This window comes from Heptranchias perlo, chromosome 7, assembly GCF_035084215.1.
Source record: "Heptranchias perlo isolate sHepPer1 chromosome 7, sHepPer1.hap1, whole genome shotgun sequence".
Lineage (NCBI taxonomy): Eukaryota > Metazoa > Chordata > Chondrichthyes > Hexanchiformes > Hexanchidae > Heptranchias > Heptranchias perlo.
The window spans coordinates 98,999,414-99,013,076 of NC_090331.1; positions in this window are offsets into that span (position 1 = coordinate 98,999,414).

Below are 13,663 nucleotides of genomic sequence, written 5' to 3' on the forward strand. Positions count from 1 at the left end.
CATCTAATGAACTTATTTCAGTCAGCTGGATCTTTCTTCTTCAAAGCAAAAAGATTTTATCTTCAAATACAAGAACTTTTCGTGGTTTTGTTGGTTTTCAGCAAATGAACAGATTTCAGCGAGGTCGAAGTTTTTTCTTTAATAGCGTAAGATTTCATCTGAAAATACAAGAACTTTTCGTGGTTCTTGTCAATTTTTGTTGGTTTTCATCTGATGAACTTATTTCAGTCAGCAAGATCTTTCTTCCTCAAAGCAAAAAGATTTTTTCTTCAAATACAAGAACTTTTCGTGGTTTTGTTGGTTTTCAGCAAATGAACACATTTCAGCGAGCAAGAAGCTTTTTCTTTAATAGCGTAAGATTTTATCTTAAACTACAAGAACTTTTCGTGGTTCTTGTCAATTTTTGTTGGTTTTCATCTAATGAACTTATTTCAGTCAGCAAGATCTTTCTTCCTCAAAGCAAAAAGATTTTTTCTTCAAATACAAGAACTTTTCGTGGTTTTGTTGGTTTACAGCAAATGAACATATTTCAGCGAGCAAGAAGTTTTTTCTTTAATAGCGTAAGATTTCATCTTAAAATACAAGAACTTATTGTGGTTCTTCTCGATTTTTCTTGGTTTTCATCTAATGAACTTATTTCAGTCAGCTAGATCTTTCTTCTTCAAAGCAAAAAGATTTTATCTTCAAATACAAGAACTTTTCGTGGTTTTGATGGTTTACAGCAAATGAACATATTTCAGCGAGCTCGAAGTTTTTTCCTTAATAGCGTAAGATTTTATCTTAAAATACAAGAACTTTTCGTGGTTGTTGTCAATTTTTGTTGGTTTTCATCTCATGAACTTATTTCAGTCAGCTGGATCTTTCTTCTTCAAAGCAAAAAGATTTTATCTTCAAATACAAGAACTTTTCGTCGTTTTGATGGTTTTCAGCAAATGATCATATTTCAGCGATCTGGAAGTTTTTTCCTTAATAGAGTAAGATTTTATCTTAAAATACAAGAACTTTTTGTGGTTCTTGTCAATTTTTGTTGGTTTTCATCTAATGAACTTATTTCAGTCAGCTCGATCTTTCATCTTCCAAGCAAAAAGATTTTATCTTCAAATACAAGAACTTTTCGTGGTTTTGTTGGTTTTCAGCAAATGAACATATTTCAGCGAGCTCGAAGTTTTTTCCTTAATAGCGTAAGATTTTATCTTAAAATACAAGAACTTTTCGTGGTTCTTGTCAATTTTTGTTGGTTTTCATCTCATGAACTTATTTCAGTCAGCTGGATCTTTCTTCTTCAAAGCAAAAAGATTTTATCTTCAAATACAAGAACTTTTCGTCGTTTTGATGGTTTTCAGCAAATGATCATATTTCAGCGATCTGGAAGTTTTTTCCTTAATAGAGTAAGATTTTATCTTAAAAGACAAGAACTGTTCGTGGTTATTGTCAATTTTTGTTGGTTTTCATCTCATGAACTTATTTCAGTCAGCCAGATCTTTCTTCTTCAAAGCAAAAAGATTTTATCTTCAAATACAAGAACTTTTCGTGGTTTTGATGGTATTCAGCAAATGATCATATTTCAGCGATCTGGAATTTTTTCCTGAATAGAGTAAGATTTTATCTTAAAATACAAGAACTTTTCGTGGTTCTTGTCAATTTTTGTTGCTTTTTTTCTAATGAACTTATTTCAGTCAGCCGGATCTTTCTTCTTCAAAGCAAATAGATTTTATCTTCAAATACAAGAACTTTTCGTGGTTTTGTTGGTTTTCAGCAAATGAACATATTTCAGCGAGCCAGAAGGTTTTTCTTTAATAGCGTAAGATATTATCTTAAAATACAAGAACTTTTCGTGGTTCTTGTCAATTTTTGTTGGTTTTCATCTAATGAACTTATTTCAGTCAGCTGGATCTTTCTTCTTCAAAGCAAAAAGATTTTATCTTCAAATACAAGAACTTTTCGTGGTTTTGTTGGTTTTCAGCAAATGAACATATTTCAGCGAGCAAGAAGTTTTTTCTTTAATAGCGTAAGATTGCATCTTAAAATACAAGAACTTATCGTGGTTATTGTCAATTTTTGTTGGTTTTCATCTGATGAACTTATTTCAGTCAGCTCGATCTTTCTTCTTCAAAGCAAAAAGATTTCATCTTCAAATACAAGAACTTTTCGTGGTTTTGTTGGTTTTCAGCAAATGAACATATTTCAGCGAGCAAGAAGCTTTTTTTTTAATAGCTTAAGATTTTATCTTAAAATACAAGAACTTTTCGTGGTTCTTGTCAATTTTGTTGGTTTTCATCTGATGAACTTATTTCAGTCAGCTAGATCTTTCTTCTTCAAAGCAAAAAGATTTTATCTTCAAATACAAGAACTTTTCTTGGTTTTGTTGGTTTTCAGCAAATGAACATATTTCAGCGAGCTGGAACTTTTTTCCTTAATAGAGTAAGATTTTATCTTAAAATACAAGAACTTTTCGTGGTTCTTGTCAATTTTTGTTGGTTTTCATCAAATGAACTTATTTCAGTCAGCGAGATCTTTCTTCTTCAAAGCAAAAGGATTTTCTCTTCAAATTCAAGAACTTTTCGTGGTTTTGATGGTTTTCAGCAAATTAACATATTTCAGCGAGCAAGTAGTTTTTTCTTTAATAGCGTAAGATTTTATCTTAAAATACAAGAACTTTTCGTGGTTCTGGTCAATTTTTGTTGGTTTTCATCTGATGAACTTATTTCAGTCAGCTCGATCTTTCTTCTTCAAAGCAAAAAGATTTTATCTTCAAATACAAGAACTTTTCGTGGTTTTGATGGTTTTCAGCAAATGAATATATTTCAGCGAGCTGGAAGTTTTTTCCTTAGTAGCGTAAGATTTTATCTTAAAATACAAGAACTTTTCGTGGTTCTTGTCAATTTTTGTTAATTTTCATGGAATGAACTTATTTCATTCAGCTGGATCTTTCTTCTTCAAAGCAAGAAGATTTTATCTTCAAATACAAGAACTTTTCGTGGTTTTGTTGGTTTTCAGCAAATTAACATATTTCAGCGAGCTGGAAGTATTTTAATTCATAGCGTAAGATTTTATCTTAAAATACAAGAACTTTTCGTGGTTCTTGTCAATTTTTGTTGGTTTTCATCTCATGAACTTATTTCAGTCAGCTGGATCTTTCTTCTTCAAAGCAAAAAGATTTTATCTTCAAATACAAGAACTTTTCTTGGTTTTGATGGTTTTCAGCAAATGAACATATTTCAGCGAGCAAGAAGTTTTTTCTTCAATAGCGTAAGATTGCATCTTAAAATACAAGAACTTATCGTGGTTCTTGTCAATTTTTGTTGGTTTTCATCCAATGAACTTATTTCAGTCAGCTCGATCTTTCTTCTTCAAAGCAAAAAGATTTTATCTTCAAATACAAGAACTTTTCGTGCTTTTCTTGGTTTTCAGCAAATGAACATATTTCAGCGAGCCAGAAGGTTTTTCTTTAATAGCGTAAGATATTATCTTAAAATACAAGAAGTTTTCGTGGTTCTTGTCAATTTTTGTGGGTTTTCATCTAATGAACTTATTTCAGTCAGCTGGATCTTTCTTCTTCAAAGCAAAAAGATTTTATCTTCAAATACAAGAACTTTTCGTGGTTTTGTTGGTTTTCAGCAAATGAACAGATTTCAGCGAGTTCGAAGTTTTTTCTTTAATAGCGTAAGATTTCATCTGAAAATACAAGAACTTTTCGTGGTTCTTGTCAATTTTTGTTGGTTTTCATCTGATGAACTTATTTCAGTCAGCAAGATCTTTCTTCCTCAAAGCAAAAAGATTTTTTCTTCAAATACAAGAACTTTTCGTGGTTTTGTTGGTTTTCAGCAAATGAACACATTTCAGCGAGCAAGAAGCTTTTTCTTTAATAGCGTAAGATTTTATCTTAAACTACAAGAACTTTTCGTGGTTCTTGTCAATTTTTGTTGGTTTTCATCTAATGAACTTATTTCAGTCAGCAAGATCTTTCTTCCTCAAAGCAAAAAGATTTTTTCTTCAAATACAAGAACTTTTCGTGGTTTTGTTGGTTTACAGCAAATGAACATATTTCAGCGAGCAAGAAGTTTTTTCTTTAATAGCGTAAGATTTCATCTTAAAATACAAGAACTTATTGTGGTTCTTCTCGATTTTTGTTGGTTTTCATCTAATGAACTTATTTCAGTCAGCTAGATCTTTCTTCTTCAAAGCAAAAAGATTTTATCTTCAAATACAAGAACTTTTCGTGGTTTTGATGGTTTGCAGCAAATGAACATATTTCAGCGAGCTCGAAGTTTTTTCCTTAATAGCGTAAGATTTTATCTTAAAATACAAGAACTTTTCGTGGTTGTTGTCAATTTTTGTTGGTTTTCATCCAATGAACTTATTTCAGTCAGCTCGATCTTTCTTCTTCAAAGCAAAAAGATTTTATCTTCAAATACAAGAACTTTTCGTGCTTTTCTTGGTTTTCAGCAAATGAACATATTTCAGCGAGCCAGAAGGTTTTTCTTTAATAGCGTAAGATATTATCTTAAAATACAAGAAGTTTTCGTGGTTCTTGTCAATTTTTGTGGGTTTTCATCTAATGAACTTATTTCAGTCAGCTGGATCTTTCTTCTTCAAAGCAAAAAGATTTTATCTTCAAATACAAGAACTTTTCGTGGTTTTGTTGGTTTTCAGCAAATGAACAGATTTCAGCGAGGTCGAAGTTTTTTCTTTAATAGCGTAAGATTTCATCTGAAAATACAAGAACTTTTCGTGGTTCTTGTCAATTTTTGTTGGTTTTCATCTGATGAACTTATTTCAGTCAGCAAGATCTTTCTTCCTCAAAGCAAAAAGATTTTTTCTTCAAATACAAGAACTTTTCGTGGTTTTGTTGGTTTTCAGCAAATGAACACATTTCAGCGAGCAAGAAGCTTTTTCTTTAATAGCGTAAGATTTTATCTTAAACTACAAGAACTTTTCGTGGTTCTTGTCAATTTTTGTTGGTTTTCATCTAATGAACTTATTTCAGTCAGCAAGATCTTTCTTCCTCAAAGCAAAAAGATTTTTTCTTCAAATACAAGAACTTTTCGTGGTTTTGTTGGTTTACAGCAAATGAACATATTTCAGCGAGCAAGAAGTTTTTTCTTTAATAGCGTAAGATTTCATCTTAAAATACAAGAACTTATTGTGGTTCTTCTCGATTTTTGTTGGTTTTCATCTAATGAACTTATTTCAGTCAGCTAGATCTTTCTTCTTCAAAGCAAAAAGATTTTATCTTCAAATACAAGAACTTTTCGTGGTTTTGATGGTTTGCAGCAAATGAACATATTTCAGCGAGCTCGAAGTTTTTTCCTTAATAGCGTAAGATTTTATCTTAAAATACAAGAACTTTTCGTGGTTGTTGTCAATTTTTGTTGGTTTTCATCTCATGAACTTATTTCAGTCAGCTGGATCTTTCTTCTTCAAAGCAAAAAGATTTTATCTTCAAATACAAGAACTTTTCGTCGTTTTGATGGTTTTCAGCAAATGATCATATTTCAGCGATCTGGAAGTTTTTTCCTTAATAGAGTAAGATTTTATCTTAAAATACAAGAACTTTTTGTGGTTCTTGTCAATTTTTGTTGGTTTTCATCTAATGAACTTATTTCAGTCAGCTCGATCTTTCATCTTCCAAGCAAAAAGATTTTATCTTCAAATACAAGAACTTTTCGTGGTTTTGTTGGTTTTCAGCAAATGAACATATTTCAGCGAGCTCGAAGTTTTTTCCTTAATAGCGTAAGATTTTATCTTAAAATACAAGAACTTTTCGTGGTTGTTGTCAATTTTTGTTGGTTTTCATCTCATGAACTTATTTCAGTCAGCTGGATCTTTCTTCTTCAAAGCAAAAAGATTTTATCTTCAAATACAAGAACTTTTCGTCGTTTTGATGGTTTTCAGCAAATGATCATATTTCAGCGATCTGGAAGTTTTTTCCTTAATAGAGTAAGATTTTATCTTAAAATACAAGAACTTTTTGTGGTTCTTGTCAATTTTTGTTGGTTTTCATCTAATGAACTTATTTCAGTCAGCTCGATCTTTCATCTTCCAAGCAAAAAGATTTTATCTTCAAATACAAGAACTTTTCGTGGTTTTGTTGGTTTTCAGCAAATGAACATATTTCAGCGAGCTGGGAGTTTTTACTTTAATAGTGTAAGATTGCATCTTAAACGACAAGAACTTTTCGTGGTTCTTGTCAATTTTTGTTGGTTTTCATCTCATGAACTTATTTCAGTCAGCCAGATCTTTCTTCTTCAAAGCAAAAAGATTTTATCTTCAAATACAAGAACTTTTCGTGGTTTTGATGGTTTTCAGCAAATTAACATATTTCAACGAGCTGGAAGTTTTTTCCTTAATAGTGTAAGATTTTATCTTAAAATACAAGAACTTTTCGTGGTTCTTGTCAATTTTTGTTGGTTTTCATCGAATGAACTTATTTCATTCAGCGACATCTTTCTTCTTCAAAGCAAAAAGATTTTACCTTCAAATACAAGAACTTTTCGTGGTTTTGTTGGTTTTCAGCAAATGAACATATTTCAGCGAGCAAGAAGCTTTTTTTTAATAGCGTAAGATTTTATCTTAAAATACAAGAACTTTTCGTGGTTCTTGTCAATTTTTGTTGGTTTTGATCTGATGAACTTATTTCAGTCAGCCAGATCTTTCTTCTTCAAAGCAAAAAGATTTTATCTTCAAATACAAGAACTTTTCGTGGTTTTGATGGTTTTCAGCAAATGAACATATTTCAGCGAGCTGGAAGTTTTTTCCTTAATAGTGTAAGATTTTATCTTAAAATACAAGAACTTTTCGTGGTTCTTGTCAATTTTTGTTAATTTTCATGGAATGAACTTATTTCATTCAGCTGGATCTTTCTTCTTCAAAGCAAGAAGATTTTATCTTCAAATACAAGAACTTTTCGTGGTTTTGTTGGTTTTCAGCAAATTAACATATTTCAGCGAGCTGGAAGTTTTTTAATTCATAGCGTAAGATTTTATCTTAAAATACAAGAACTTTTCGTGGTTCTTGTCAATTTTTGTTGGTTTTCATCTCATGAACTTATTTCAGTCAGCTGGATCTTTCTTCTTCAAAGCAAAAAGATTTTATCTTCAAATACAAGAACTTTTCTTGGTTTTGATGGTTTTCAGCAAATGAACATATTTCAGCGAGCAAGAAGTTTTTTCTTCAATAGCGTAAGATTGCATCTTAAAATACAAGAACTTATCGTGGTTCTTGTCAATTTTTGTTGGTTTTCATCCAATGAACTTATTTCAGTCAGCTCGATCTTTCTTCTTCAAAGCAAAAAGATTTTATCTTCAAATACAAGAACTTTTCGTGCTTTTCTTGGTTTTCAGCAAATGAACATATTTCAGCGAGCCAGAAGGTTTTTCTTTAATAGCGTAAGATATTATCTTAAAATACAAGAAGTTTTCGTGGTTCTTGTCAATTTTTGTGGGTTTTCATCTAATGAACTTATTTCAGTCAGCTGGATCTTTCTTCTTCAAAGCAAAAAGATTTTATCTTCAAATACAAGAACTTTTCGTGGTTTTGTTGGTTTTCAGCAAATGAACAGATTTCAGCGAGGTCGAAGTTTTTTCTTTAATAGCGTAAGATTTCATCTGAAAATACAAGAACTTTTCGTGGTTCTTGTCAATTTTTGTTGGTTTTCATCTGATGAACTTATTTCAGTCAGCAAGATCTTTCTTCCTCAAAGCAAAAAGATTTTTTCTTCAAATACAAGAACTTTTCGTGGTTTTGTTGGTTTTCAGCAAATGAACACATTTCAGCGAGCAAGAAGCTTTTTCTTTAATAGCGTAAGATTTTATCTTAAACTACAAGAACTTTTCGTGGTTCTTGTCAATTTTTGTTGGTTTTCATCTAATGAACTTATTTCAGTCAGCAAGATCTTTCTTCCTCAAAGCAAAAAGATTTTTTCTTCAAATACAAGAACTTTTCGTGGTTTTGTTGGTTTACAGCAAATGAACATATTTCAGCGAGCAAGAAGTTTTTTCTTTAATAGCGTAAGATTTCATCTTAAAATACAAGAACTTTTTGTGGTTCTTGTCAATTTTTGTTGGTTTTCATCTAATGAACTTATTTCAGTCAGCTCGATCTTTCATCTTCCAAGCAAAAAGATTTTATCTTCAAATACAAGAACTTTTCGTGGTTTTGTTGGTTTTCAGCAAATGAACATATTTCAGCGAGCTCGAAGTTTTTTCCTTAATAGCGTAAGATTTTATCTTAAAATACAAGAACTTTTCGTGGTTGTTGTCAATTTTTGTTGGTTTTCATCTCATGAACTTATTTCAGTCAGCTGGATCTTTCTTCTTCAAAGCAAAAAGATTTTATCTTCAAATACAAGAACTTTTCGTCGTTTTGATGGTTTTCAGCAAATGATCATATTTCAGCGATCTGGAAGTTTTTTCCTTAATAGAGTAAGATTTTATCTTAAAATACAAGAACTTTTTGTGGTTCTTGTCAATTTTTGTTGGTTTTCATCTAATGAACTTATTTCAGTCAGCTCGATCTTTCATCTTCCAAGCAAAAAGATTTTATCTTCAAATACAAGAACTTTTCGTGGTTTTGTTGGTTTTCAGCAAATGAACATATTTCAGCGAGCTGGGAGTTTTTACTTTAATAGTGTAAGATTGCATCTTAAACGACAAGAACTTTTCGTGGTTCTTGTCAATTTTTGTTGGTTTTCATCTCATGAACTTATTTCAGTCAGCCAGATCTTTCTTCTTCAAAGCAAAAAGATTTTATCTTCAAATACAAGAACTTTTCGTGGTTTTGATGGTTTTCAGCAAATTAACATATTTCAACGAGCTGGAAGTTTTTTCCTTAATAGTGTAAGATTTTATCTTAAAATACAAGAACTTTTCGTGGTTCTTGTCAATTTTTGTTGGTTTTCATCGAATGAACTTATTTCATTCAGCGACATCTTTCTTCTTCAAAGCAAAAAGATTTTACCTTCAAATACAAGAACTTTTCGTGGTTTTGTTGGTTTTCAGCAAATGAACATATTTCAGCGAGCAAGAAGCTTTTTTTTTAATAGCGTAAGATTTTATCTTAAAATACAAGAACTTTTCGTGGTTCTTGTCAATTTTTGTTGGTTTTGATCTGATGAACTTATTTCAGTCAGCCAGATCTTTCTTCTTCAAAGCAAAAAGATTTTATCTTCAAATACAAGAACTTTTCGTGGTTTTGATGGTTTTCAGCAAATGAACATATTTCAGCGAGCTGGAAGTTTTTTCCTTAATAGTGTAAGATTTTATCTTAAAATACAAGAACTTTTCGTGGTTATTGTCAATTTTTGTTGGTTTTCATCTGATGAACTTATTTCAGTCAGCTCGATCTTTCTTCTTCAAAGCAAAAAGATTTTATCTTCAAATACAAGAACTTTTCGTGGTTTTGATGGTTTTCAGCAAATGATCATATTTCAGCGAGCTGGTAGTTTTTTCCTTAATAGAGTAAGAATTTATCTTGAAATACAAGAACTTTTCGAGGTTCTTCTCAATTTTTGTTCGTTTTCATCCAATGAACTTATTTCAGTCAGCCAGATCTTTCTTCTTCAAAGCAAAAAGATTTTATCTTCAAATACAAGAACTTTTCGTGCTTTTCTTGGTTTTCAGCAAATGAACATATTTCAGCGAGGCAGAAGGTTTTTCTTTAATAGCGTAAGATATTATCTTAAAATACAAGAAGTTTTCGTGGTTCTTGTCAATTTTTGTTGGTTTTCATCTGATGAACTTATTTCAGTCAGCTGGATCTTTCTTCTTCAAAGCAAAAAGATTTTATCTTCAAATACAAGAACTTTTCGTGGTTTTGTTGGTTTTCAGCAAATGAACAGATTTCAGCGAGGTTGAAGTTTTTTCTTTAATAGCGTAAGATTTCATCTGAAAATACAAGAACTTTTCGTGGTTCTTGTCAATTTTTGTTGGTTTTCATCTGATGAACTTATTTCAGTCAGCAAGATCTTTCTTCCTCAAAGCAAAAAGATTTTATCTTCAAATACAAGAACTTTTCGTGGTTTTGTTGGTTTACAGCAAATGAACATATTTCAGCGAGCAAGAAGTTTTTTCTTTAATAGCGTAAGATTTCATCTTAAAATACAAGAACTTATTGTGGTTCTTCTCGATTTTTGTTGGTTTTCATCTAATGAACTTATTTCAGTCAGCTAGATCTTTCTTCTTCAAAGCAAAAAGATTTTATCTTCAAATACAAGAACTTTTCGTGGTTTTGATGGTTTACAGCAAATGAACATATTTCAGCGAGCTCGAAGTTTTTTCCTGAATAGCGTAAGATTTTATCTTAAAATACAAGAACTTTTCGTGGTTGTTGTCAATTTTTGTTGGTTTTCATCTCATGAACTTATTTCAGTCAGCTGGATCTTTCTTCTTCAAAGCAAAAAGATTTTATCTTCAAATACAAGAACTTTTCGTCGTTTTGATGGTTTTGAGCAAATGATCATATTTCAGCGATCTGGAAGTTTTTTCCTTAATAGAGTAAGATTTTATCTTAAAATACAAGAACTTTTTGTGGTTCTTGTCAATTTTTGTTGGTTTTCATCTAATGAACTTATTTCAGTCAGCTCGATCTTTCATCTTCCAAGCAAAAAGATTTTATCTTCAAATACAAGAACTTTTCGTGGTTTTGTTGGTTTTCAGAAATGAACATATTTCAGCGAGCTGGGAGTTTTTACTTTAATAGCGTAAGATTGTATCTTAAACGACAAGAACTTTTCGTGGTTCTTGTCAATTTTTGTTGGTTTTCATCTCATGAATTTATTTCAGTCAGCCAGATCTTTCTTCTTCAAAGCAAAAAGATTTTATCTTCAAATACAAGAACTTTTCGTGGTTTTGATGGTTTTCAGCAAATTAACATATTTCAACGAGCTGGAAGTTTTTTCCTTAATAGTGTAAGATTTTATCTTAAAATACAAGAACTTTTCGTGGTTCTTGTCAATTTTTGTTGGTTTTCATCGAATGAACTTATTTCATTCAGCGACATCTTTCTTCTTCAAAGCAAAAAGATTTTATCTTCAAATACAAGAACTTTTCGTGGTTTTGTTGGTTTTCAGCAAATGAACATATTTCAGCGAGCAAGAAGCTTTTTTTTCAATAGCGTAAGATTTTATCTTAAAATACAAGAACTTTTCGTGGTTCTTGTCAATTTTTGTTGGTTTTGATCTGATGAACTTATTTCAGTCAGCCAGATCTTTCTTCTTCAAAGCAAAAAGATTTTATCTTCAAATACAAGAACTTTTCGTGGTTTTGATGGTTTTCAGCAAATGAACATATTTCAGCGAGCTGGAAGTTTTTTCCTTAATAGTGTAAGATTTTATCTTAAAATACAAGAACTTTTCGTGGTTATTGTCAATTTTTGTTGGTTTTCATCTGATGAACTTATTTCAGTCAGCTCGATCTTTCTTCTTCAAAGCAAAAAGATTTTATCTTCAAATACAAGAACTTTTCGTGGTTTTGATGGTTTTCAGCAAATGATCATATTTCAGCGAGCTGGTAGTTTTTTCCTTAATAGAGTAAGAATTTATCTTGAAATACAAGAACTTTTCGAGGTTCTTCTCAATTTTTGTTCGTTTTCATCCAATGAACTTATTTCAGTCAGCCAGATCTTTCTTCTTCAAAGCAAAAAGATTTTATCTTCAAATACAAGAACTTTTCGTGCTTTTCTTGGTTTTCAGCAAATGAACATATTTCAGCGAGCCAGAAGGTTTTTCTTTAATAGCGTAAGATTTCATCTGAAAATACAAGAACTTTTCGTGGTTCTTGTCAATTTTTGTTGGTTTTCATCTGATGAACTTATTTCAGTCAGCAAGATCTTTCTTCCTCAAAGCAAAAAGATTTTATCTTCAAATACAAGAACTTTTCGTGGTTTTGTTGGTTTACAGCAAATGAACATATTTCAGCGAGCAAGAAGTTTTTTCTTTAATAGCGTAAGATTTCATCTTAAAATACAAGAACTTATTGTGGTTCTTCTCGATTTTTGTTGGTTTTCAGCTAATGAACTTATTTCAGTCAGCTAGATCTTTCTTCTTCAAAGCAAAAAGATTTTATCTTCAAATACAAGAACTTTTCGTGGTTTTGATGGTTTACAGCAAATGAACATATTTCAGCGAGCTCGAAGTTTTTTCCTTCATTGCGTAAGATTTTATCTTAAAATACAAGAACTTTTCGTGGTTGTTGTCAATTTTTGTTGGTTTTCATCTCATGAACTTATTTCAGTCAGCTGGATCTTTCTTCTTCAAAGCAAAAAGATTTTATCTTCAAATACAAGAACTTTTCGTCGTTTTGATGGTTTTCAGCAAATGATCATATTTCAGCGATCTGGAAGTTTTTTCCTTAATAGAGTAAGATTTTATCTTAAAATACAAGAACTTTTTGTGGTTCTTGTCAATTTTTGTTGGTTTTCATCTAATGAACTTATTTCAGTCAGCTCGATCTTTCATCTTCCAAGCAAAAAGATTTTATCTTCAAATACAAGAACTTTTCGTGGTTTTGTTGGTTTTCAGCAAATGAACAGATTTCAGCGAGGTCGAAGTTTTTACTTTAATAGCGTAAGATTGTATCTTCAACGACAAGAACTTTTCGTGGTTCTTGTCAATTTTTGTTGGTTTTCACCGAGTGAACTTATTTCAGTCAGCTCGATCTTTCTTCTTCAAAGCAAAAAGATTTTATCTTCAAATACAAGAACTTATCGTCGTTTTGATGGTTTTCAGCAAATGATCATATTTCAGCGATCTGGAAGTTTTTTCCTTAATAGAGTAAGATTTTATCTTAAAATACAAGAACTTTTTGTGGTTCTTGTCAATTTTTGTTGGTTTTCATCTAATGAACTTATTTCAGTCAGCTGGATCTTTCTTCTTCAAAGCAAAAAGATTTTATCTTCAAATACAAGAACTTTTCGTGGTTTTGTTGGTTTTCAGCAAATGAACAGATTTCAGCGAGGTCGAAGTTTTTTCTTTAATAGCGTAAGATTTCATCTGAAAATACAAGAACTTTTCGTGGTTCTTGTCAATTTTTGTTGGTTTTCATCTGATGAACTTATTTCAGTCAGCAAGATCTTTCTTCCTCAAAGCAAAAAGATTTTTTCTTCAAATACAAGAACTTTTCGTGGTTTTGTTGGTTTACAGCAAATGAACATATTTCAGCGAGCAAGAAGTTTTTTCTTTAACAGCGTAAGATTTCATCTTAAAATACAAGAACTTATTGTGGTTCTTCTCGATTTTTGTTGGTTTTCATCTAATGAACTTATTTCAGTCAGCTAGATCTTTCTTCTTCAAAGCAAAAAGATTTTATCTTCAAATACAAGAACTTTTCGTGGTTTTGATGGTTTACAGCAAATGAACATATTTCAGCGAGCTCGAAGTTTTTTCCTTAATAGCGTAAGATTTTATCTTAAAATACAAGAACTTTTCGTGGTTGTTGTCAATTTTTGTTGGTTTTCATCTCATGAACTTATTTCAGTCAGCTGGATCTTTCTTCTTCAAAGCAAAAAGATTTTATCTTCAAATACAAGAACTTTTCGTCGTTTTGATGGTTTTCAGCAAATGATCATATTTCAGCGATCTGGAAGTTTTTTCCTTAATAGAGTAAGATTTTATCTTAAAATACAAGAACTTTTTGTGGTTCTTGTCAATTTTTGTTGGTTTTCATCT